This window comes from Cetorhinus maximus, chromosome 24, assembly GCF_964194155.1.
Source record: "Cetorhinus maximus chromosome 24, sCetMax3.hap1.1, whole genome shotgun sequence".
Taxonomy (NCBI): domain Eukaryota; kingdom Metazoa; phylum Chordata; class Chondrichthyes; order Lamniformes; family Cetorhinidae; genus Cetorhinus; species Cetorhinus maximus.
Genome location: NC_135902.1, coordinates 48,422,988 through 48,448,591, shown reverse-complemented (window position 1 = coordinate 48,448,591; position 25,604 = coordinate 48,422,988). Strand labels below are relative to the sequence as shown.

At 46.1% G+C, this 25,604-nt stretch overlaps 2 long non-coding RNA genes across 2 annotated transcripts in view; one reads left to right on the top strand and one right to left on the bottom strand.

The window, feature by feature from the left end:
* Positions 1-21,256, bottom strand: part of LOC144667583 (uncharacterized) — a 40,220-nt gene extending 18,964 nt beyond the window's left edge. Inside the window, exon 1 of the long non-coding RNA XR_013573330.1 lies at positions 21,182-21,256. This is a non-coding gene — a long non-coding RNA (uncharacterized LOC144667583). The remainder of the gene's footprint in view (positions 1-21,181) is intronic.
* The window catches only part of LOC144667582 (uncharacterized), a 113,340-nt gene that overhangs the window by 59,668 nt on the left and 28,068 nt on the right, over positions 1-25,604 (top strand). The gene's annotated exons all lie outside the window — the stretch shown is intronic.

Sequence of the window (25,604 nt, the reverse complement as noted above, 5' to 3'; positions counted from 1 at the left end):
GTGGGTGTGGAGGGAATGAGTGGGTGTGGGGGGAATGAGTGGGTGTGGGGAGTACAAGTGGGTGTGGGGGGATTGAGTGGGTGTGGGGGGATCGAGTGGGTGTGGGGGGATCGAGTGGGTGTGGGGAGTACGAGTGGGTGTGAGGGGATCGAGTGGGTGTGGGGAGTACGAGTGGGTGTGAGGGGATTGAGTGGGTGTGGGGGGATCGAGTGGGTGTGGGGAGTACGAGTGGGTGTGAGGGGATCGAGTGGGTGTGAGGGGATTGAGTGGGTGTGGGGAGTACGAGTGGGTGTGGGGGGATTGAGTGGGTGTGGGGGGATCGAGTGGGTGTGGGGGGATTGAGTGGGTGTGGGGGGATTGAGTGGGTGTGGGGGGATCGAGTGGGGGTGGGGGGATTGAGTGGGTGTGGGGGGATTGAGTGGGTGTGGGGGGATCGAGTGGGTGTGGGGAGTACGAGTGGGTGTGAGGGGATTGAGTGGGTGTGAGGGGATTGAGTGGGTGTGGGGAGTATGAGTGGGTGTGGGGGGATTGAGTGAGTGTGGGGGGATCGAGTGGGTGTGGGGAGTACGAGTGGGTGTGAGGGGATTGAGTGGGTGTGGGGAGTACGAGTGGGTGTGGGGGGATTGAGTGGGTGTGGGGGGATCGAGTGGGTGTTAGGGGATGAGTGACTGTGGAGAACGAGTGGGTGTGAGGATTATAAGTGGGTGTGAGGAGTGTGATTTTGTCCGGAGGGGTAAGGCACAAGGTGTGTGGAGGGGGTTGGCTGGGTGTGGTGGGGTAGAGCAGGCACAGTGGGTGGGAAAGTCTGGTGTGAATTAGGTGTTAGGACAGGAGTCACAGTGCGGGTGGAGGAATGTGGGGTTGGGGATGTGCGGGAGGGGTATGAGGGGGTGGAGTTTGTGGGGGGCGGGGGAGGTGAGGTGGGGGAATGTGGGGCTGGGGGTTGGGGTAGGAGGTATGAGGGGCTGGGGTTTGTGAGGGTGGGGGAGGGGAGAGCTGGTGGGGGATATGGTAGAAGGGAATGTGGGGTTAGGGGATGGGTAGGAGGGTGGCAGGGGTCTGTGAGGGAGGCGGGATGTGGGGGTGAGAGGGGGATGGAGTGCTTGGTGTGTGGAGTGTGGGACGTGGAGTGGAGGTGGCAGAGGTTTGAGAATGTGGGGGCGGGGGGTGGGCGATTGGGGATGGGGGAGGGGTTGTGTGAGCGGGGGATGTGGGGTGGGGGTGGGGAGTTGGGGGGATGTGGGGGAGGCTGGAACGGAAGCGCAGTGGGGGGTATAGATTTCACAAGCCGTCCATTGAGCACATGCCCTGAGATTGGGTGACGGACGGCCTGATCCTGAATAGTGAAGAAACTGCCGGAAGGCATTGTGAACTATCCCTGCAGAATTGTCTGGCTGTGCAGTGAAGGTAGAAATGCCTCCTTCAGCTTGGACAGTGGCTGCTGGAGAGAAACTGGAATAAATACCCAGAGAAATAGTGAAAAAACACAGCTCCTGAAAGCAGGCATGGGCAGCAAGTGGAGAGGGGCTGATGTTGCTTCAGTCACATGGGGGTCAAAGAGTGATGCCCAACACAGAAAGGAATCAATGGGTTTTCACACCCAGGAAAGCTGAAGCTCAGAGACAGAGGTTGTCTCTGGGCAGGGGCACCATTCCTTCCCCAGTGATCAGTATCACAATGTAACTGTTCGGTTCCTCTCTGTGTCTGCAAGTTATCATTATGGATATTTAAATGGGCTCTTAGCTAATCTAAGGTATATATGTATAGTGGGATAGAAAGACTTGCATTTATATAGCACCTTTCACAGTCTCAGAATGTTCCAGAGCACTTTACAGCCATTGAAGAACCTTTGAAGTGTAGTCACTGCTGTAATGTGGGGAGGATGGCAGCCAATTTGCACACAGCAAGCTCTCACAAACAACAATGAGATAATAGCCAGGTAATTAATTGGTTTTGATGTTGATTGAGGTATAAATGTGGAACTGGACACTTTGGAGGGCTTCTCTGCTATTTGGGATAGTGGCATGGGGTCTTTTACAGAGAACCATAGAAAAGTTACAGCACAAAAGGAGGCCATTCAGCCCATCTTGTCCATGCCAGCCCAAGGACACCCAGGTGCCCTTTCTAATCCCACCTTCCTGCACTCGGCCCATAGCCCTGCAGATTACAGCACTCAAGGTGCAGATCCAGGTACTTTTTAAAAAAGTTTAGAGTTTCTGCCTCTACCACCAACTTGGGCAGCGACTTCCAGACACCCACTACCCTCCGCGTAAAAAGGTTCTTCCTCATGTCCCCCCTACACCTTCTGCCACTTATCTTGAATCTATGTCCCCTGGTTCTAGAATTCTCCACCAAGGGAAATAATTTTATCCTGTCCACTCTTTCTATTCCCCTCATAATTTTGTACACCTCAATCAAGTCACCCCTCAGCCTTCTTTGTTCTAAGGAAAATAACCCCAACCTATCCAATCTCTCCTCATAGCTACACTTTTCTAACCCTGGCAACATTCTTATAAACCTCCTCTGCACTCTCTCCAGAGCTATTACGTCCTTCCTGTAACGTGGTGACCAGAACTGCACACAATACTCCAGTTGTGACCTCACCAGTGTTTTATACAATTCCAACATTATATCCTTACTTTTATATTCTATACCTCTGCCAATGAAGGAGAGCATTCCATATGCCTTCTTTACAACCTTGTCTACTTGAACTGCTGCCTTCAGGGACCTGTGTACTTGTACACCAAGATCTCTCACTTCAGCTATCCCTCTTAGTATATTCCCATTTATTGTGTAATCCTTGTAACTGTTTGACCTCCCTAAATGTATGACCTCACACTTCTCTATGTTAAAATCCATCTGCCACTTTACCGCCCACTCCACCAACCCATCTATATCGTTTTGGAGATTATGGCTATCCTCTACACTATCCACTACTCGGCCAATCTTTGTGTCATCTGCAAATTTCAAAATTGTGCCCCCCACGTTCACGTCTAAATCGTTAATATATAACACAAACAGCAAGGGTCCCAACACCGAGCCCTGTGGAACACCACTTGAGACAACTTTCCATTCGCAAGGGCATCCTCGACCATTACCCTTTGTTTCCTGTTATAAACCCAACCTTTAATCCAGTTTGCCACATTACCCTGAATCCCAAGGGTTTTTACTTTCCTGACCAATCTGCCATGTGGGACCTTGTCAAATGCCTTGCTAAAATCCATGTACACAACATCCACTGCACTACCTTCATCAACCCTTCTTGTCTCTTGCTCAAAGAATTCAATCAAATTTGTGAGGGAAGACCTTCCTTTAACAAATCCATGCTGACCATCCCTGACTAGTCCATGCCTTTCCACATGACAGTTAATCCTTAGTTTACTCATCTCCCAGCTGGAAGACAGTACAAAAACAAAAATACCTGGAAAAACTCAGCAGGTCTGGCAGCATCTGTGGAGGGGAACACAGTTAACGTTTCGAGTCCGTATGACTCTTCAACAGAAGGAAAAATAGAAAAGGGGTGAAATATAAGCTGGTTTAAGGTGGGTGGGACAGGTAGAGCTGGATAGAGGGCCAGTGATAGGTGGAGATAACCAAAACATGTCACAGACAAAAGGACAAAGGGGTGTTGAAGGTGGTGATATTATCTAAGGAATGTGCTAATTAAGGGTAGAAAGCAGGACGAGCAAGGTACAGATAGCCCTAGTGGGGGTGGGGTGGGGTTAAGGAATCGAAAAAGCCTAAAAGGTAGAGATAAAACAATGGATGGAAATACATTTAAAAATAATGGAAATAGGTGGGAAAAGAAAAATCTATATAAATTATTGGAAAAAACAAAAAGGAGGGGGAAAATCGGAAAGGGGGTGGGGATGAAGGAGAGAAGTCATGATCTAAAATTATTGAATTCAATATTCAGTCCTGAAGGCTGTAAAGTGCCTAGTCGGAAGATGAGGTGCTGTTCCTCTAGTTTGCGTTGAGCTTCCCTGGAACAATGCAGCAAGCCAAGGACGGACATGTGGGCATGAGAGCAGGGTGGAGTGTTGAAATGGCAAGCGACAGGGAGGTCTGGGTAATGCTTGTGGACAGACCGAAGGTGTTCTGCAAAGCAGTCACCCAGTCTGCGTTTGGTCTCTCCAATGTAGAGGAAACCGCATTGGGAGCAACGAATGCAGTAGACTAAATTGAGGGAAGTGCAAGTGAAATGCTGCTTCACTTGAAAGGAGTGTTTGGGCCCTTGGACGGTGAGGAGAGGGGAAGTAAAGGGGCAGGTGTTGCATCTTCTGCGGTTGCATGGGAAGGTGCCGTGGGAGGGGGTTGAGCTGTAGGGGGTGACGGAGGAGTGGACCAGGGTGTCCCGGAGGGGACAGTCCCTACGGAATGCCAATGGGGGGGTGGTGAAGGGAAGACGTGTTTGATGGTGGCATCATGCTGGAGTTGGCAGAAATGGCGGAGGATGATCCTTTAAATGCGGAGGCTGGTGGGGTGATAAGTGAGGACAAAGGGGACCCTATCATGTTTCTGGGAGGGAGAGGAAGGTGTGAGGGCGGATACGCGGGAGATGGGCCGGACACGGTTGAGGGTCCTGTCAACCACCGTGGGTGGAAACCTCCCTCAACCGTATCTGGCCCATCTCCCGCACATCCGCCCTCACACCTTCTTCTCCCTCCCAGAAACATGATAGGGTCCCCTTTGTCCTCACTTATCACCCCACAAGCCTCCGCATTCAAAGGATCATCCTCCGCCATTTCCGCCAACTCCAGCATGATGCCACCACCAAACACATCATCCCTTCACCCCCCCCTATTGGCATTCCGTAGGGACTGTCCCCTCCGGGACACCCTGGTCCACTCCTCCGTCACCCCCTACACCTCAACCCTCTCCCACGGCACCTTCCCATGCAACCGCAGAAGATGCAACACCTGCCCCTTTACTTCCCCTCTCCTCACCGTCCAAGGGCCCAAACACTCCTTTCAAGTGAAGCAGCATTTCACTTGCATTTCCCCCAACTTAGTCTACTGCATTCGTTGCTCCCAATGCGGTTTCCTCTACATTGGAGAGACCAAACGCAGACTGGGTGACCGCTTTGCAGAACACTTTCAGTCTGTCCAGAAGCATTACCCAGACCTCCCTGTCGCTTGCCATTTCAACACTCCACCCTGCTCTCATGCCCACATGTCCGTCCTTGGCTTGCTGCACTGTTCCAGTGAAGCTCAACGCAAACTGGAGGAACAGCACCTCATCTTCTGACTAGGCACTTTACAGCCTTCCGGACTGAATATTGACTCCAACAATTTTAGATCATGAACTCTCTCCTCCATCCCCACTCCCTTTCCGATTTTCCCCCTCTTTGTTTTTTCCAATAATTCATATAGAATTTTCTTTTCCTACCTATTTCCATTATTTTTAAATGCATTTCCATCCATTGTTTTATCTCTACCTTTTAGCCTTTTTCGATTCCTTCACCCCACCCCACCCCCACTAGGGCTATCTGTACCTTGCTCGTCCTGCTTTCTACCCTTAATTAGCACATTCCTTTAGATAATATCACCACCTCTTTGTCCTTTTGTCTGTGACATCTTTTGGTTATCTCTATCTATCTCAGGCCCTCTATCCACCTCTTCTTGTTCCACCAACCCCCCTTAAACTAGCTTATATTTCACCCCTTTTCTAATTTTCCTTAGTTCTGTTGAAGTGTCATGCGGACTCGAAACGCTAACTGTGTTCCTCTCCACAGATGCTGCCAGACCTGCTGAGTTGTTGCAGGTAATTTTGCTTTTGATTTCCAGCATCCGCAGTTTTTTGCTTTTATCTTAGGAAGACAGTACTGCTCTCTCAGTACTAGACTGGAGCATCAGCCAAGATTTCCACACTCTATTATCTAGAGTGGAGCTTGAACCCACAGCCTTTGTACTCAGGGACAAGAATGCTACCCACTAAGCTATGCTACCATCAGTTAAATGTGTAAAGGAGAGATTGAGGTAGCTCACCGCTGAACTCAGTTCCTTGAAACAGCTTAAGTCGGTTCAGTTCTCCAATGGCCCTCTGGTTTACTTTCATACCAGATACTTGATCATTCAAACAAAGACATGCTCTGATTGATAAAGGAAGAAAAATGAACTTCAAAGAATCTTAAAATCTAAAGTAAAAGGGCATTATAAGGCTTTGTGGATTTATTATTTGGAAACTAATTTAAGGGTGGCATGTTTCTGGCCAGTTTTGAAGTTCAATAGATTGATGTGTTATCATGGGAGACAAACTGAACTTTCATTTCTGAAGCTGATGCATGGCAAAGGAGGGACTGGACAGAATAAGAATGATCTCTAGTGACCATTTTAACTTCTGCATCTAAAATCTGGTAAAGGAGCTGATTGTGTGGTACAATAGAATTCCCACAATGTTGGAGATGTGTTTCATGTTGAATAAATCCAATATAAGAAACTGAGCTATTTAGACAAACAGTTCCAGCATTCGTCGCACTCTATTCCTGTTTTAGCTAATTCAGTAATTAATCAATTTGCTGTTTAAAACCTGCTTGTGGATAGGTTAATGATATGGATATGGAACATTCTTTCCCCGAACCAATTTTTAAAAAATCATTCCTGGGATGTGGATGTCGCTGGCTAGGCCAGCATTTATTGCCCATCCCTAATTGCCCTTGAGAAGGTGGTGCTGATCTGCCTTCTTGCACCACTGCAGTCCCTGTGGTGTAGGTAAACCACAGTGCTGTTAGGAAGGGATTTCCAGGATTTTGACCCAGCGACACTGAAGGAACGGCAATATATTTCCAAGTCAGGATGGTGAGTGGTTTGGAGAGGAACTTCCATGCGGTGGTGTTCCCATACATCTGCTGCCCTTGTCCTTCTAGATGGTAGTGGCCGTGAGTTTGGAAGGTGTTGTCAAAGGAGGTTTGTGAGTTCCTGCAGTGCATCTTGTAGATGGTACACACTGCTGCTACTGTGTGTTGGTGGTGGAGGGAATGAATGTTGGTGGATGGGATTCCAGTCAAGTGGGCTGCTTTGTCCTGGATGGTGTCAAGCTTCTTGAGTGTTGCTGGAGCTGCACTCATCCAGGCAAGTTGATTCTGATGATCTGGACTTATTTTGTGTTTTTACTAAGCAGAGGGATGCTGGAAATCTGAAATAAAAACAGGAAATGCTGGAAAAACTCAGCAGGAAGGAAATCGGAAGATGAGGTGCTGTTCCTCCAGTTTGTGTTGGGCTTCACTGGAACATTGCAGCAAGCCAAGGACGGACATGTGGGCATGAGAGCAGGGTGGAGTGTTAAAATGGCAAGCGACAGGAAGGTCTGGGTCATGCTTGCGGACAGACCGAAGGTGTTCCGCAAAGCGGTCACCCAGTCTGCGTTTAGTCTCACCAATTTAGAGGAGACCGCATTGGGAGCAGTGAATTCAGTAGACTAAATTGAAAGAGGTGCAAGTAAATCACTGCTTCACCTGGAAGGAGTGTTTGGGGCCTGGGATGGTGAGGAGGGAGGAGGTAAAGGAGCAGGTGTTGCACCTTCTGCAATTGCATGGGAAGATGCCATGGGAAGGGGATGAGGTGTGGTCCTTAAAGAATGTTTGAACAAATAATTCTCTCCTGCTAGTAATGGGATTGTGTTTTTAGTTTTTTCGACATGAGCCGTGCAATCATTGCAGTTATTTAAGATCCCCCTAAATTGCTGTTACCAATACCAGTATCAGGGACTTAGAAGCTATGACTGCCTTGGCTTCACTCGATGTTTTGTGGTACATAAACCACAGCAACAGGTAATAAATGCCGTGTGTTAAGCCACCTTTTACCATTGGGCTTCAGTTACCCTGTAATTTACGGTGTGGTTAAGGTGCCTGTAGATCGCTCCACTGGGGCCCTTTTCAGAATTTGAGTCTGGGATCTAATTCGCAAAGTGCTTTGCGAGGTGATTTTAAAGATAGAGATCATTGCTCAGTGCTTCCCATCTACTTACTGGTCAGCCCTGAGGAGGTTTTTCAAAAGAACTTGCATTTCTATAGCGCCTCAGGATGTTCCAGCACACTTTACAGCCAGTGAAGTAACCTTTGAAGTGCAGTCACTGTTGTAATATAGAAAAATGTGGCCATTTGCGCACAGCAAGTTCCCACAAATAGCACAGTGATAATGACCACATAAAGTCTGTATTAGTGACGTAGGTGGAAGGATCAACCTTGATCAGGATGCTGTGGATAACTCACATTCTGATGTCCACACAAGAGAGCAGACTGGGCTTTGGTTTAATGTCTCTCCCAAAAGGCAGCTCAGCACCCCATCAGAACTGCATTTGGGAATCAGTCTAGCTTATAAGCACAAGTCTCTGAAGTGGGATGTGAACCCATAACCTTCTGAGTAAAGAGATAAGAAAACTACCCGCTGAACAGAGGAAGTAAGGGAGATGCTGAGAAGGTGGGTTATTGGGGATGAGGGACATTGTGAGAAGGTGGGTTATTGGGGATGAGGGAGATGGTGAGAAGGTGGGTTATTGGGGATGAGGGAGATGCTGAGAAGGTGGGTTATTGGGGATGAGGGACATTGTGAGAAGGTGGGTTATTGGGGATGAGGGAGATAGTGAGAAGGTGGGTTATTGGGGATGAGGGAGACAGTGAGAAGGTGGGTTATTGGGGATGAGGGACATTGTGAGAAGGTGGGTTATTGGGGATGAGGGAGATAGTGAGAAGGTGGGTTATTGGGGTTGAGGGACATTGTGAGAAGGTGGGTTATTGGGGATGAGGGAGATGGTGTGAAGGTGGGTTATTGGGGATGAGGGAGATGGTGAGAAGGTGGGTTATTTGGGGTGAGGGACATTGTGAGAAGGTGGGTTATTGGGGATGAGGGAGATAGTGAGAAGGTGGGTTATTGGGGTTGAGGGACATTGTGAGAAGGTGGGTTATTGGGGATGAGGGAGATGGTGAGAAGGTGGGTTATTGGGGATGAGGGAGATGGTGAGAAGGTGGGTTATTTGGGGTGAGGGAGATGATGTGAAGGTGAGTTATTGAGGGGGAGGGAGATTGTGAGAAGGTGAGTTATTGAGAGAGAGGGAGATGGTGAGAAAGTGAGTTATTGAGGGAGAGGGAGATGGTGAGAAGGTGAGTTATTGAGGGAGAAGGAGAGGGAGATGGTGAGAAGGTGAGTTATTGAGGGGAGGGAGATGGTGAGTTATTGAGGGAGAAGGAGATGGTGAGTTATTGAGAGAGAGGGAGATGGTGAGAAGATGGGTGATTGGGGATGAGGGGAATTAAGTGGACTTCATCTATCCATAAAGAGACAAAGTTATTTTTCTTGCTCCTAAAATTTCTGATGTTTCTCCATCAAAGTGCACAGGACACTTGTTTCCAGATATATTGTGAAACATTGGCCTCCTCTTCAGAACCCAACCAATTGCTGTAATGACCATTATGGGGCATTATGGAAAAGATCATTAGGAGGGCATTTGTCCAATCTCAGAAAGGACAACAATTCAATCCTCTGTCATGGGAAAAGTAATTCTGATTATATATTCTCAAAAATAAATCTAGTACATTTCCCAAATGATCACCAGTGTAAATGAGCCATTCAAGTCCCACCATAATGTCCGTTAAATGGAAAGTATCAAGTGAGATGCTTCAATGGAATTGGGAGTGTCAGGTTGGAGAAGCAGCTTCAACAACAAGAGGAAGGAAGGACAAAAGGCGGTGGTCAAGGGTTCAATTTGCTACTTTCTCTAAAAGCAAGTCGATTGGTTTGCTGTTAGCAGCCTCTATGTTGTTGGAAAGAAGTCTTAAGTGCATTGGAATGTCACCTTGCATGAATTGAAAGTAAAGACCAAGTGGTTGGGTGAGACTGAATGCTGGGCAGTCATAGAATTAAAAGTCAATTATTTAAGGGATTTTCAGGTTTTGAGTGAGAATTCTAGATGTTAAGATTGACCATGAAGTGTTGGTACATTGAAGGCAGTTTCTGTAAGTCATCCCTCAGCCAGACTCTCAGTTACAGCTGCAAGACAGACTGTCTAACCCCCAGTCCTCCAATATAGAATTCCACCACAAGGCCTTTTCTCCTATGTCTAAGGCTGGAATCTCTCCTTCTCCCATGGGTCACTCCACTTATTAGAGCACCTCTATCAAGGTGGAGGGAATTACTGAGCAAGCTCTTTATTAGGACCACGGTCTCCAATTTATATGTTTAATCTGGACTTTGAAACGCCAATGCAAATTGGTCCAATTTGCCAATGATACCAGATGAGCAGGAACAATGAAATCAGAGAGGGCAGTTCATGAATTAACAAAGTAAGGAGGATAAAATATGTCAGTGGGTTAAAAAGCACCGAAGATTAAAACGGAGGAATGAAAAGAAGTGCAGAGGAAGAAATAGGAAATAGCTCATGTACTCTGTTACTTGGTATTGAGAGAGATTTGGCCATCTTAGTAGACTCAACGGTCAAAATGTCCGACCAGTACAGAGGAGCAAGAAACAAAGCCAATAAAATGGTGAACGACATCATTAATCAGTAGAACACAACTCAGAGAAAATGGTGATTAAACTGTAAAGGCTTCTGCGATCGCAGCTTAAGTACAGGAACCAGTTCTCATAACTGAGTCATAAGGAGACAGTCCAGAGATGAACCAGGATCCCCAGGGTCAAGGCCATGGGCTAAAGACTGGAGAAACTGGAGCCTTTCAGCCTACAGGAGAACATTTGAGAGATAATCTTAAGAGGTACAGCATATGAGATAGTTAAGGAATGGGAACGGAAAATCCAGAATGCTACTTTAAGTTAAATTGCAGGAATGGGACAAGTGGGCACAGATACAAGTTAACCAAAGGTAACTCTAGGAATAGAAGTAGTGTTAGTGTCAGCCGTGGCTCATTAATTAAAGCTTTTTCCTCTGAATCAGAGACTGTGGGTTCAAGTCCCACTTCAGGCTGTCACTCTGCTGCAGTGTTGGAGAGGCTACCTGTCAGATAACAGGTTAAACTGAGGCCCCGCCTGTCCTCTCAGGAGGATGTTAAAGAGCCCAATACTGAGTTTTGCAGAGAGCAGGTAAAGAGTTTGGAGAGAAGGAGGGTTAAGAGACAGCAGTGGAGGGAGTACAGCTTATACTATCTATTTATTTTATCAAGGCTTTTCAAGCATACTGTAGTTTAGAAGATAACTATATAAAGCAGAATCGGTAAATAAAGAATTTGTCTTAGACCGGAAAGATTTCTTTTTTAATTGGCTAAATTTGTAATGGGCCCCTGCAGTGGAAAATAACAATCTTGGTTCCATGATATTTAGAGGACACATTGTACCTCGGATTCTGCATTATCTTTTGGCAACTGCCTGTATTGCTCTTGGCACATCAACCACTTCAATGTGAAGGTGATCACAATACACAAGTGAAAGTGAGCAACACAGACAAACATATCACTCGACCATTATGCATTAGCTAAGAGAATAAATATTTTGTACGAGGGAAAATTAACTACAAAATAAGATCCTGATGGACAATGACTGACATTCCCAGATTTGATAAAGACAGACTGGAGAGTATGTGCAAAAAATGAACCCAGGGGGAGCAAATTTAAATCGCTGTCCATTGAATTAGCAGAAGGAGCTCCACTCAAAATAGACTTCCCCCCCTTTTCCCCAATGATTTGGTTGAGAGATATGAATATCTGAAATTACCAGCACCAACAAGTCCGTATTGTCAGCTTGGGAGTTATGAATTAAAGTTACGGACATTATTAATGATGCCTTCAGCAAACAAATCAGTTTCATGTTGAATGGTGAAACAGCCAAACACAGCCTTTGTGTGGGCCTATCCCAAATGTTTACTTGGCTTTTATTTATTAATAGGCACAAATTGATGTTTCTCTTAGGAACAAAATTTGCTGCAATGCTCTACCTGGGCTAACCATATTTTCTTCTTGAAAACAGATAATATTTAAACTTGGAAAACAACTTTGACAATTCCATGACAGAGAATTCCATGACAGAGAATTCCATGACATAGAACTCATGGCAGAGATTTCTGTGATGGAAAATTCTGTGACAGAGAATCCTGAGATGAAGAATTCATGACAGAGAATTCTGTGATGTGGAATTTGTGACAGAAAATTCTGTGACAGAGAATTCTGCAACAGAGAATTCCGTGACAGAGAGTTCTGTGACAGAGAATTCTGAGATGAAGAGTTCGTGACGAAGAATTCCATGACAGAGAATTCCATGGTGGAACATTCTGTGACAGAGAATTCTGAGATGAAGAATTCATGACAAAGAATTTGTGACAGAAAATTCTGTGACAGAGAATTCTGCAACAGAGAATTCTGTGACAGAGACTTCTATTATGGAGAATTCATGACAGAAAATTCTGTGGCTGAAAATTCTGTGACAGAGAATTCGTGATAGAGAATTCTGTGACAGAAAATTCTGTGACAGATAATTATGTGATGGAGAATTCCATGACGGGGAATTCTGTGACAGAAGATTCTGTGACAGAGAATTCTGTGACAGGAAATTCTGTGACAGAGAATTCTGTGATGGAGAATTCCATGATGGAGAATTCCATGACCGGGAATTCTGTGATGAAGAATTCTGCAACAGAGAATTCTGTGACAGAGAATTCTGTGACAGGAAATTCTGTGACAGAGAATTCTGTGATGGAGAATTCCATGATGAAGAATTCCATGACAGAGAGTTCAGCAACAAAGAATTCTGTGACAGAGAATCCTGTGTAAGAAAATTCTGTGACAGAGAATTCTGTGACAGAGAATTCCATGATGGAGAATTCTGTGACAGAGAATTCCAGGAAGGAGAATTCTGTGACAGAGAATTCCATGATGGAGAATTCTGTGACAGAGAATTCCATGATGGAGAATTCTGTGACAGAGAATTCCAGGAAGGAGAATTCTGTGACAGAGAATTCCATGATGGAGAATTCTGTGACAGAGAATTCCAGGAAGGAGAATTCTGTGACAGAATTCTATGACAGAGTATTCTGTGACAGAGGATTCTGTGATGGAGAATTCTGTGATGGAGAATTCGTGACAGAGAACTGAGTGAGAAATTGCAATGTCACTGAGGTCAAATCTCTTCACTGAGCACCATCCAGCCATTCTCCTAACCATCCAATTAGAACAGAACTAATCTAAGTGTCAGAAACATAATGAGTTTTTCTTTTGAAGGGGTTCACGGATCACTAGAAAACAGAGTAATAAAAATGGTCATGAACAATAATTTATGAGCACACAGTTGTTTTCGAATGGTAATCATAATGTCATTGAGAGTAAGGATGAAGGTGGTCAGCAAGTTGAAACCCTTAGATAAAAACAAAAAGCTAAAAGCTACTGCGGATGCTGGAAATCCAAAACAAAAACAGAATTACCTGGAAAAACTCAGCAGGTCTGGCAGCATCGGTGGAGAAGAAAACAGTTGGCGTTTCGAGTCCTCACGACCCTTCGGCAGAACTGAAGTATAGTTAGGAGAGAGGTGAAATATAAGCTGGTCTAAGGTGGGGGGCGGGGGGAGAGAGAAGAGATCTCTCCCCCCGCCCCCTACCTTAGACCAGCTTATATTTCACCTCTCTCCTAACTATACTTCAGTTCTGCTGAAGGGTCGTGAGGACTCGAAACGTCAACTGTTTTCTTCTCCACCGATGCTGCCAGACCTGCTGAGTTTTTCCAGGTAATTCTGTTTTTGTTTAAGATGAAACCCTTTCCTTCTGTGATTTTGCCAATATCAATCATTTAATCATCTTAAAACCTATGAAAAGGCACAAAGGCAAGCAACAAAGACAAGATGATTCAGTGTGTCAGGAATTTAAATTATGAAATTTAAGAAAGTCAGGCTTGCCTTTTATGGAAAAAGGCTGTTGAGGAGATCTTAGCAACATTGTCTAGATTATGACAAGAACTGGTTAAGCTGATCCAGACAAATTGAACGCTATGATGAAGGGCTTAAATACCAGGAGGTGATAGTTAAAAATGATGAGGTTGGAAGCCAGGTGGTGATATTTCACATTGAAAGGGAATGAGGTGTGGCATAAGTTAGCGAGGAAAACTTATGAAACAGGCAGTAAAATTGGCAGCTTTGATGGTCTTAATGTCCTTCACCTGCTCTGACTATTTTAATGTTGAGGCATTTAAGGTTGACAGTTTTGTCAGAAGAGAGTATTTTTTTAATTCATTGCATGTGGGCATCACTGGCTAGGCCCAGCATTTATTGACTCTTAAATGCCCTTGTTCAGAAATTGGCTGCCAGGTCAAGACAGCAGATTTCCTTCCCTAAAGGGCATCAGTGAACCAGATGGGTTTTTTATGACGGTTGGCAATGGTCTCACAGTCATCATCAGAATTGAAATTTCACCATCTACTGTGGTGGGATTCGAACCCAGGCCCCCATAAACATGGTCCTGGGTCTCTTTAAACACCAGCCCACTGACAATACCACTGTGCCACCACCTCTCCTTGAGTAGGATGCGATTTGGGTTAAATCAGTGCCCTCAGGTGCGGGTAAGGTTTTGCTGTTGCCATTTCCACCTCCTGGAGACCCACCATTTGTTCCTTCTTTTGCCTGACACTATCATCCCTTTTGACATTTAATCACTCCTGCCGTCCACGCTATGACACACCTCCCACTTCCGTTTTTCCAGACCTGCTTTCCATGGCAACTGCACTTGCCACAAAACTGTTAAATTTCTAACTTCTTCCGGTTCGGATGAGAGGTCATCATTAACTCAGGCACTCTCTCCACAGACGTTGCCTGAGTTTTTCAGTACTTTCTGTTTTTATTAATATTACCTTGTCGGCTGTAAGCACTTTGGGACGTCCTGAGCTGGTGAGAGGTTCCATGTGAACCAGACTCGGTGCTTTCACAGTGAGCACTGGGATTTCAGTAGTTGCATCTCACAGTTAATCTCCTCTCATTTACTCTGATTTATGCCTTTGCTTGAGATCCTGCCTAGTGCTGATGGTGAGTTATTATTTCATGGGCCTTTATGCTATGAAGTATTATATTTATGAAGCTGAAATATGCAGCCACTGATGATGTACTTTGTGATAAATTAGGGGCAATACTGCCATTGATCCAAAGTCAATGTTCTGCTAGTTATTCATCACCTGACTGTCTAATCTGAAAGGATGAGTGTTTGTTAATTTGTATCTGGAGCTCGAAAATGAGATTCCAGAGCTTGTTTCATGAATCAGTTGCAAGTCTGAATTCTCACTCAGGTTGGAGGTCACCTTGTAATCCCTGTGTTAATGGCACCATCATCACAATCCATAGATATCTATCTTCATTCCATTCTGCTTTTAGGTTAAAACTCTGGCTCACACTGGATTGGAGCATCAACTCGAGCTGACATTCATTCTCCGATCGGGGTCCAGAGTGAGTGAGATAGAAACTCTTACTGCAGTGTTACAGAGAAGTTACATTGAGCACTGTATCTACAACCCTCCACAACCCTACAACCCTACAACCCTTCACAACCCTACAACCCTACACCCTCCATAACCCTACAACACTCCTCAATCCTACACCCTCCATAACTCTGCAAGCCTCCTCAACCCTACAACCCTCCACAACCCTACAACCCTTCACAACCCTACAACCCACCACAACCCTACACCCTCCATAACCCTACAACACTCCTCAACCCTACACCCTCCATAACTCTACAACCCTCCACAACCCTACACCCTCCATAACTCTACAACCCTCCACAACCCTACACCCTCCATAACTCTACAACCCTCCACAACCCTACATCCTCCATAACCCTACAACCCTCCTCAACCCTACACCCTCCATAACTCTACAAGCCTCCTCAACCCTACAACCCTCCACAACCCTACAACCCTTCACAACCCTACAACCCACCACAACCCTACACCCTCCATAACCCTACAACACTCCTCAACCCTACACCCTCCATAACTCTACAACCCTCCACAACCCTACACCCTCCATAACCCTACAACCCTCCTCAACCCTACACCCTCCATAACTCTACAAGCCTCCTCAACCCTACAACCCTCCACAACCCTACAAGCCTCCTCAACCCTTCAACCCTCCACAACCCTACACCCTCCACAACCCTACACCCTCCACAACCCTACACCCACCATAACCCTACAAACCTCCTCAACCCTACACCCTCCATAACTCTACAAGCCTCCTCAACCCTTCAACCCTCCACAACCCTACAAGCTTCCTCAACCCTTCAACCCTCCTCAACCCTACAACCCTCCACAACGCTACAACCCTCCACAGCTCTACAACGCTCCTGGAGTCCTACAATCCAACAAGTTCTCCACATTCCTCTCATTCTGACCTCTTGAACACCCCCCGATTTTCACTGCCCCCCCATTCATTGCTGTGTCTTCAGCTGCCTAGGCCATACTCCGTGGAATTGTCTCCATAAATCTCTCTCTGCCCCTTTGAGATGCTCCTTAAAACAAGCTTTGGGCCATTGTCCTAATCCCTCCTTATGTGGCCCGGTGTCAATTTTAGTCTGATAATGCCCCTGAGAAGGTCCTTGGGACAGTTTACTCCATTAAAGGGGCTATATAAATGCGAGTTGTTGATGCAGTGCATGGATGTGTTGAATCTTTCTGATGTAATGTATTTATACAGCTTGACTGAGTCAATCAGTTTGTTTTGCTGTTGTTCTAGGATTGCATTAGACAGTTAATAATCTAAAGTCTGAACAGCGGTCGGTAGGTTATCATTTCCAAGGCTGGTCACAGTAGAAACAAGAGCAACCCATTAAGTTCAACTCTCACCCACTTCCACTGCTTTCCAGCTCTGGTCCCTGCTGCCTTTCATCAATAGTCCAAGATGAAGGAGCTCATTGGCTATCACTGGATATAAGGTGAGAGGATGGGTTAAATCCAGACATGTGATTAGGTGGCACCAGATATTGGCCTTAAAAGATGATAGGAAGAGAAAAAGACACAGGGAGCTGAAGAGGAAAAAATTGGAGTGAGGTGAAGGGACAAAGACTGAGAGAGGCGAGGAGATACAGGCTGAGGGAGGTGAGGAGTTAGAGACCGAGGGAGGTGAGGAGTTAGAGAATGAAGGAGATGTGGAGTTAAAGGCTGAGGGAGGTGTGGAGGTAGAGAATGAGGGAGGTGAGGAGATACAGGCTGAGGGAGGTGAGGAGTTAGAGACTGAGGGAGTTGAGGAGATACAGACCGAGGGAGGTGAGGAGTTAGAGAATGAAGGAGATGTGGAGTTAAAGGCTGAGGGAGGTGTGGAGTTAGAGAATGAGGGAGGTGAGGAGTTAGAGGCTGAGGGGGGTGTGGAGTTAGAGGCTGAGGGAGGTGAGGAGTCCTGCAGCTAGGTGGCCCTGGGTATGAATTCTTCTGGTCCATCTTAGCTCATGGTGATACAACCTGACTGGCTCATCCAGTACAGAACTGAGAGGCTACATCTATAAGAAAAGAGAAAGCTGAGTGGTAACCTGACAGAGATGAAGAGGATTCGAAAAGATAGACATGGAGAAGATGCTTCCACTTATAGAATAGAATCATGGAATGGCTACAGCAGAGAAAGAGGCCATTGGGCCCGTTGTGTGTGTGCCAGCCTCTGCAAGAGCAATGCACCTAGTGCCCCTCCCCTGGCTTTTCCCAGTAGCCCGGCATATTTTTCCCTTTCAGATAATGATCCCATTCCCTTTTGAAAACCACAATTGAATCTGCCTCCACCACACTCTCAGGCAGCGCATTCCAGATCCTAACCACTCGCTGTGTGAAAAAGTTTCTCCTCATGTCGCTGTTGCTTCTTTTACCAAACACCTTAAATGGAGGACCTTGTAGCGGAGTCCAAAACTGGGGACTCATCAATATAAGATTGTCGTTAATAAATCCAATAAGGAATTATTGGAATTAGGGAGAAAATTCTTTACCCAGAGGGTGATTAGAATGGAGAACTCACTACCACAAGGAGAAGCTGAGGGAAATAGCAGAGGCTTTTAAGGGGAAACTCATTAGCACATAGGGTAGAAAGGAAAAGAAGGATATGTATAGTTGCTTGGTAGTGCAGAACTTGAGTATTGCTGCAAAAGGAGACAAGCTGTCAAAGTTTTTCATCTTGTACTCATCAGGACAGCTATGCAAGAACACCAGTTGTAAAGGGAACAACTGGTTATAATGCATGAGAATCAACACTCCCTCAAAAAGCTTTGACAACATGTTCCTTTTTTCAGAAGGATGTGTAGATAAGGTTAAAAGAAGAAGAGTGGGAGGAGGTTCATGTGGAGCATAAATGTTAATCTAATCCAAGCTGGTTGGTGAAGTCAAAGCCAAGACACAGAGCTTTTGTTTACTGAGATAATTTATTGACTTTGTTCAGTTTATAGCTCCCCTCACATACCCAGTGTCCCAGCTGCCCCCTATTTATATGTGCTCAAAATATTTAACTAAACAATGCCCATCACCTGTGTACCCTAACAATATAGTTAATATACCATTAACAATAAACACCGGTACAGACCAATGGGCCAATGGCCTACTCCTGCACTGTAAATACTATGGAGTACAGGACCTGGGTTTCCATCATTGCACTGAATTCCCGCAGAATGATGATCCACAGTGATAGAGTGAGCACCTTCTGCCCATAACCAAAGGGCTCTGAAGTTAGCCTTTCCATTGTCAATCTGTAAATTAGACCTCCCTGTGTGAAGACCAGATAGTTTGCAGTCTCGGGGTGGTACAATAAATAGTTTGACGTCCATGGAAAAAGTTACTGTCTGGAGGCAGCTGTATGTGAGACTGTACAGTTCATTCCCCTGATATTAAAAGCTTAATTCACAGATAAACTCTACATGACATTAATCTCACAGAATACATGAGATTTTCAGAGAAAGAATGTAAACACAGCGCACTCTCTCGGGGATTGAACTGGAAAATCGTTAATCAATTCTGTCAATCACTTTCAATCAACAGAAAACAAATGTAATTTCTGCCCTTTCTCCCACCCATTTACAATTCTTCACACGCCTCATTCAGAGCCCTGTCAGAGTTCAGATTGCTCTCCTCACTACCCCATTCAGGGCAGTTCTATTCTGCAAGTTTAGATTCTGCAACAACACATCCCATGTACAAGCGGTTGCTTAAGTGCCAAAGTCAACAATGATAACTTGCATTTATATAGTGCCTTTAATGTAGTAAAACATCCCAAGTCACTTCAAAGGAGCATAATCAAAGCTAAGGAGATATTGGGACTGATGACCAAAATGTTTGTTGAAGAGGTAGGTTTTAAGGAGCTTCTGAAAGGAGGGAAGTGAGGCAGAGAGGTGCTGAGGTTTACGGAGGGACTTTCAGAGCTTAGGGCCCAGGCAGCTGGAAGCCAGCAAGTACCAGCTACAGCAATTAAAACCAGGCATACACATGAAGGCAGGATTAGAAGAGCGCAGATATCCCACAGGATTGTAGAGCTGGAGGAGGTTGCAAAGATAGGGAGGGGCAAGAAAATGGAGGGATTTGAAAACTCGGATGAGAATTTTAAACTTAAGGTGTTGATGGACCTGGAGCCAATGTAGGTCAGCGGACATAGGGATAATGGGTGAATACTGCTTGATGTATGCCAAGACACAAAGAGCAGGGCTCTTGTTGACGTAAGACTAGAGAGAATTCCTGAAGGCCCCAGTGAGTATCGGCACAGTGGAACAGATTCCCAGCTGAAAACAACTCACTGTCATCATCAGCAGATCAAATTCCTGGGACTCTCTACCTGACAGCACCATAGGCTCACCTTCACCACACACAACTCCAGCAGTTCAAGGGGTAGACTCACCATCACTTTCTCAGGGGTAACCAAGGATGGACAATAAGTGACAATCTTACCCACAGACCAAGGAAAAAAATATTTAAAGTTTGTACTTAATTCTGTCAGCATGGGTGGTCACTAATAAGTGAGATGAACGAGTGCTGTGTAGAATATGAGCAGAGGCTGGGAACTCCATGGCCAGTAACTCATCTCCTGACTCACCAAAGCCTGTCCACCATCTACAAGTCAGGAGTGTGTTGGAATACTCCCCACTTGCCTGGATGAGTGCAGCTCCAACAACACTCAAGAGGCTTGGCACCATCCAGGACAAAGCAGCCCACCTGATTGGCACCCCATCCACACGCATTCACTCCCTCCACCACCAATGCACAGTAATCAGTGTGTACCATCTACAAGATGCGCTGCAGCAACTCACCAAGGCTCCTTCGACAGCACCTTCCAAATCCACAACTGCTACCATCTAGTAGGGCAAGGGCAGATAGATGGGAACACCTCCACCCACAATTTCCCCTCCAAGTCACTCACCATCCCGACTTGGAAATATATCGGCCATTCCTTCACTGTCACTAGGTCAAAATCCTGGAACTCCCTCCTTAACAGCTCTGTGGGTGTACCTACACCACATGGACTGCAGCAGTTCAAGAAGGCAGCTCACCACCACCTTCTCAAGGGGCAATTGGGGATGGGCAACAAATCTGACCTTGTCAGTAACATCTACGCGCAAGAATAAGAAAAGCGACGCTCTTGAGGTCTGAGGACCAGAGAAGTGTCACACCAGGGATGGGCAATGCTGGTTTTGCATTGCACTGGAGCTGTGGCAGATTTAGGTTAGTGAGGGGATGGGGGCACCATGAGGGTCTTTACCAAACCGTTCCTCAGGAGATTAGATGGGAGGGTTGTGGTGAAGTCAACGTTAAAGCAAGTTGTGCCTGGACTGTGTGAGGAATAAGTTTGAAGCACTGAGCAGCCGAAGTTCATCCCTTGCTTACTGACATCCTTACCTTTAATTTAAAGAAAAAATGTCAAATGTCCCATTTAAGCAATTTACAGTTAGATTGTATCTCTCTGTGTTACTATATCAGTGCTGAACTGTGCACAGTCCTGCTCCCCATGTTATGAAAGGGATATAGAGACATTGGACAAGATGTAATAAAGATTTACAAAAACCGGAATTTTCTAACTCTCCGTAAAGACTGAACAAACTGAGGCTCTTTTTCCAAGAAAAATGAAGGCTGAGGGGAGGTGATCAAATCAAGGTCCTTAATATTGTGAAAGAGTTCAAGAAGGGAGACATAGAAAAGATCTTTCAATTGTGGGAGGGGGGGGGAGTCCAAAATTAAGGGTCATAATTATTAGGTAGAAATGAATAAATCTAAAAAAGAGTTCGGGAACAAAGGGCAAAATCTGAGGGTCTTCCTTACCTGTCTGGGGTGGAGCAGAACATTAATACACTTAAACCACTGGGATCCCTCTCAGTTCCACGTCAGTCATTTGAGCTTATGACTTTGAGAGCTGGGTGTAGGCGGAGCCTCATTTTCTCAAATATTTTCTAGCTTGTGGGTTAAAAACATCACATTGCTGCCTGTGGAATGCTTGCAGCTGAGGAACTACAGAGGCCTCTCAACCCAACAGCGCAGCCAACTCAATGAAATCCAAACTGATGATGTCACAGAGCAGACTTCTCAAAAATAAGGTGAATCGAGTCTAAACAGAAGTTACAATAGAATTGAAAGGAACCTGACAGGGTGCAGACAGATGGAGTGGAAACGGATTAAAAAAGAGATTAGAAGTAAATTCCAGAAACATCCAAAGTTGGTATGAAGGAATTAAAGGATTTTGAGCATCAACCCGGGTTAGCCTGATAATTCATGTTCAGGTATGAGCTGAGCTCAGGCAGTTGCCAGGTTAAATTTGGGCAATTTTACTCTTGATGTTTGGCCTTTAGACCCAAAAGGTACCATTTTGGCGTTGGTTTCATACTAAACATACACCAACGGTGAAGGACAGTGCACAGCTGTCCAAGCCAACAACAACAGCTTGCATTTCTATAGCAACTTTAACATAGCAAAACGTCCCAGGGACGCTCTTATTCTCAGTTCTCTGCCCAAAGGCAAGTCTGACTCACAGCACCATGGACTCCACCATGGATAGCGCAAGGAGGCAGGTTCCGAATTTATCCCAGCCGGAAATGGGATTGAATCCTGTGCTGTCGGCACCAATCTGATCCACACCGGCCGTCCAGCCTACTGAGCCCACTGGCCATGCCAAGGAGTCCGACCGAGTTGCTGTGGCAACATACGCTTTTACATGCATGTTGTAGTCTGGAGCTAGGGAGAGTGATGGTAGAGGCTTCAACTTTCTTTCCATCAGATGATTGACCAGGAGTCTCCCCCACTCTTACAGCCCGCCATTGGCGTGGGCTGGAAGGATTTATAAGTCGATACTCAAACTGTTTGTCCATGTTATGGGTGCACTTTCCTTGGTTATGAAGTCCTGGAGTGGGACTTGAGCCCAGAGCTCCTGGCTCAGAGGCAGGGACACTACCCACTGCACCAAAAGACCTCCCAGAGACATTAGCAAACAAAATTTGACACCTAGCCACATAAAGAGATATTCTGATGGGTAACCAAAAGCTTGACCAAAGAGGGAGCTTTTAAGGAGCGTCTTAAAGGAGGAAAGCGAGGTAGAGAGACGGAGAGGTGTAGGGAGAGTATTCCAGGGTTTGGGGCCTAGGCTAAAAGCACAGCCACCAATGATGGGGCAATTAAAATTGGGGATAAGAAAGAGGCTAGAAAAGGAGGAATGCAGATATCACAGAGGGTTGTGGAGCTGGAGGAGATTGCAGAGATAGTGAGGGCGAGGCCTTGGAGAGATTTAAAAACAAGATGAGAATTTTAAAACTCAACATGTAAAAAGTTGAAGGGTTGAGGGAAAATGCAAAATTAGAAGCATCAAGGTGCCCTCAACAAGCAGCCGGCACCAGCCTCCTGGGGGCTGATGGTCAGTGGTGTTGGCACAATCCACTTGCCCTTTTCAGGTACGGGAGGTGGTGGCTCAGGTCATAGAAGATATGCGGAGTTAGGGGTGTGAGGTGTAAAATAATCTAAAACTACCACAGTGCCAGACATTGTTTAGTATTAAATATCCAGAACTCAGGATGTAAAGATGGTAAAGTGTATACGGACTGATTGACTCTGGGACCCAGCACCCCAAACCCCACTCCTGACCATATCAAATATCCACACACTAGCAACTCCCAGCTAGTGTTGGAGGTGTGGGGGGAGCGGGTGGGCGTTGGGGAATTCTATCACTGGATACCAACACTGGATATCAACACTGGATATCAATCAGGAACGGGGCCACTGATAGATTCTGCACTTGTCTAGTCCAAGGGTGGGAAGGACAATTGTCCCACTCACTGGAATCGACAGCCTGAAGTGTCATAAATCACCAGCATTATAGTACCTATGGGCTGGGACAGTATTTAGTTACAGTGTCTCTGAGCCAGTACAATGTCTCTGAGCTGGTACAGTGTCTCTGAGCCAGTGCAGTGTCTCTGAGCCAGTGCAGTGTCTCTGAGCTGGTACAGTATTTGGTTACAGTGTCTCTGAGCCAGTGCAGTGTCTCTGAGCCAGTGCAGTGTCTCTGAGCTGGTACAGTATTTGGTTACAGTGTCTCTGAGCCAGTACAGTGTCTCTGCGCCAGTGCAGTGTCTCTGAGCCGGTCCAGTATTTGGTTACAGTGTCTCTGGACCAGAACAGTGTCTCTGAGCCAGTACAGTGTCTCTGAGCTGGTACAGTATTTGGTTACAGTGTCTCTGGACCAGAACAGTGTCTCTGAGCCAGTACGGTGTCTCTAGGCCAGGACAGTGTCTCTGAGCTGGTATAGTATTTGGTTACAGTGTCTCTGAGCCAGTGCAGTGTCTTTGAGCCAGTGCAGTGTCTCTGAGCTGGTACAGTATTTGGTTACAGTGTCTCTGAGCCAGTACAGTGTCTCTGAGCTGGTACAGTATTTGGTTACAGTGTCTCTGAGCCAGTACAGTGTCTCTGAGCCAGTACAATGTCTTTCAGCCGATACGGCATTTGGTTACAGTGTCTCTGAGCCAGTGCAGTGTCTCTGAGCCAGTGCAGTGTCTCTGAGCCGGTCCAGTATTTGGTTACAGTGTCTCTGAGCCGGTACAATGTCTCTGAGCTGGTGCAGTATTTGGTTATAGTGTCTCTCAGCCGGTACAATGTCTCTGAGCCGGTACAGTATTTGGTTACAGTGTCTCTGAGCTGGTACAATGTCTCTGAGCCGGTACAGTATTTGGTTATAGTGTCTCTGAGCCAGTGCAGTGTCTCTGAGCCGGTCCAGTATTTGGTTACAGTGTCTCTGAGCCAGTACAGTATCTCTGAGCCGGTACAGTATTTGGCAACAGTGTCTCTGGGCTGGTACGGTGTTTCTGGGCCAGCACAGTGTCTCTGAGCCAGTACAGTGTTTGGTTACAGTGTCTCTGTGCTGGTATAGTGTCTCTGAGCCAGTGCAGTGTTTGGTTACAGTGTCTCTGTGCTAGTATAGTGTCTCTGAGCCAGTGCAGTATTTGGTTACAGTGTCTCTGAGTTGGTACAGTGTCTCTGAGTCGGTACAGTGTCTCTGGGCCAGTACAGTGTCTCTGAGCCGATACAGTGTCTCTGGGCCAGTACAGTGTCTCTGGGCCAGTGCAGTGTCTCTGGGCCAGTGCAGTGTCTCTGAGCCGGTACAGTGTCTCTGGGCCGGGACAGTGTCTCTGGGCCAGTGCAGTGTCTCTGGGCCAGTGCAGTGTCTCTGAGCCGGTACAGTGTCTCTGGGCCAGTGCAGTGTCTCTGAGCCGGTACAGTGTCTCTGGGCCGGGACAGTGTCTCTGGGCCAGTACAGTGTCTCGGAGCCGATACAGTGTCTCTGGGCCAGTACAGTGTCTCTGGGCCAGTACAGTGTCTCTGGGCCAGTACAGTGTCTCTGGGCTGGTACAGTATTTGGTTACAGTGTCTCTGGGTAGGTACAGTGTCTCAGGGTTGGTACAGTAGTTGGTACAATACAGTATAATCCACACACCATCCTGACTTGGAAATATATCGGCCGTTCCTTCACTGTCGTTGGATCAAAATCCTGGAACTCCCTCCCTAACAGCACTGTGGGTGTACCTACACCACATGGACTGCAGCGGTTCAAGAAGGCAGCTCACCACCACCTTCTCAAGGACAATTAGGGATGGGCAATAAATGCTGACCCAGCCAGCGATGCCCACATCCTGTGAAAGAATAAAAAAAAATGGGACAGTATATTATTGGAGGACATTATTGGACAAGCATTAGTTGCCCATCTTGCAGAACTTGTGCTTTCTATCTGTGATTTTAAGGTCCTTTCTCTTCAGACCCCCACTTCCTTTCAAACCTAGAATCCTATGATTCAATGAATCAATCAAACCACTTTCATTAGAACTGTGACAAGAGGCTGATTCAAATGTCAGGTCGAATGAAGTTTTGACTATATTAAATGTTTCTTTCCAGGCTGCTTTATCACTCTTTAAAGTTATTACTAAATTCAATGCTTCAGATGATAATGTCGGAGCCCCTGTGGTGTAGACTGCTCGCCAAAAATGACAATAATCATCAATCATTGTACTCCAGGGCTTTGCTATAATCCTCAACATTAATTTACCCACACAAGATATGTTACGCCAGGTGCTGACAGTCTACCCCATCAGGCCGTGCGATCCTGTCTGCCTCTGAGAAAGTTTATTATTTTTTTTTAAAATGATGTTTTTATCAGGAGGTATGGAGGAACAGGATGAGGCCATTCAGCCCTCTGAACCGGTTCTGCCATTGA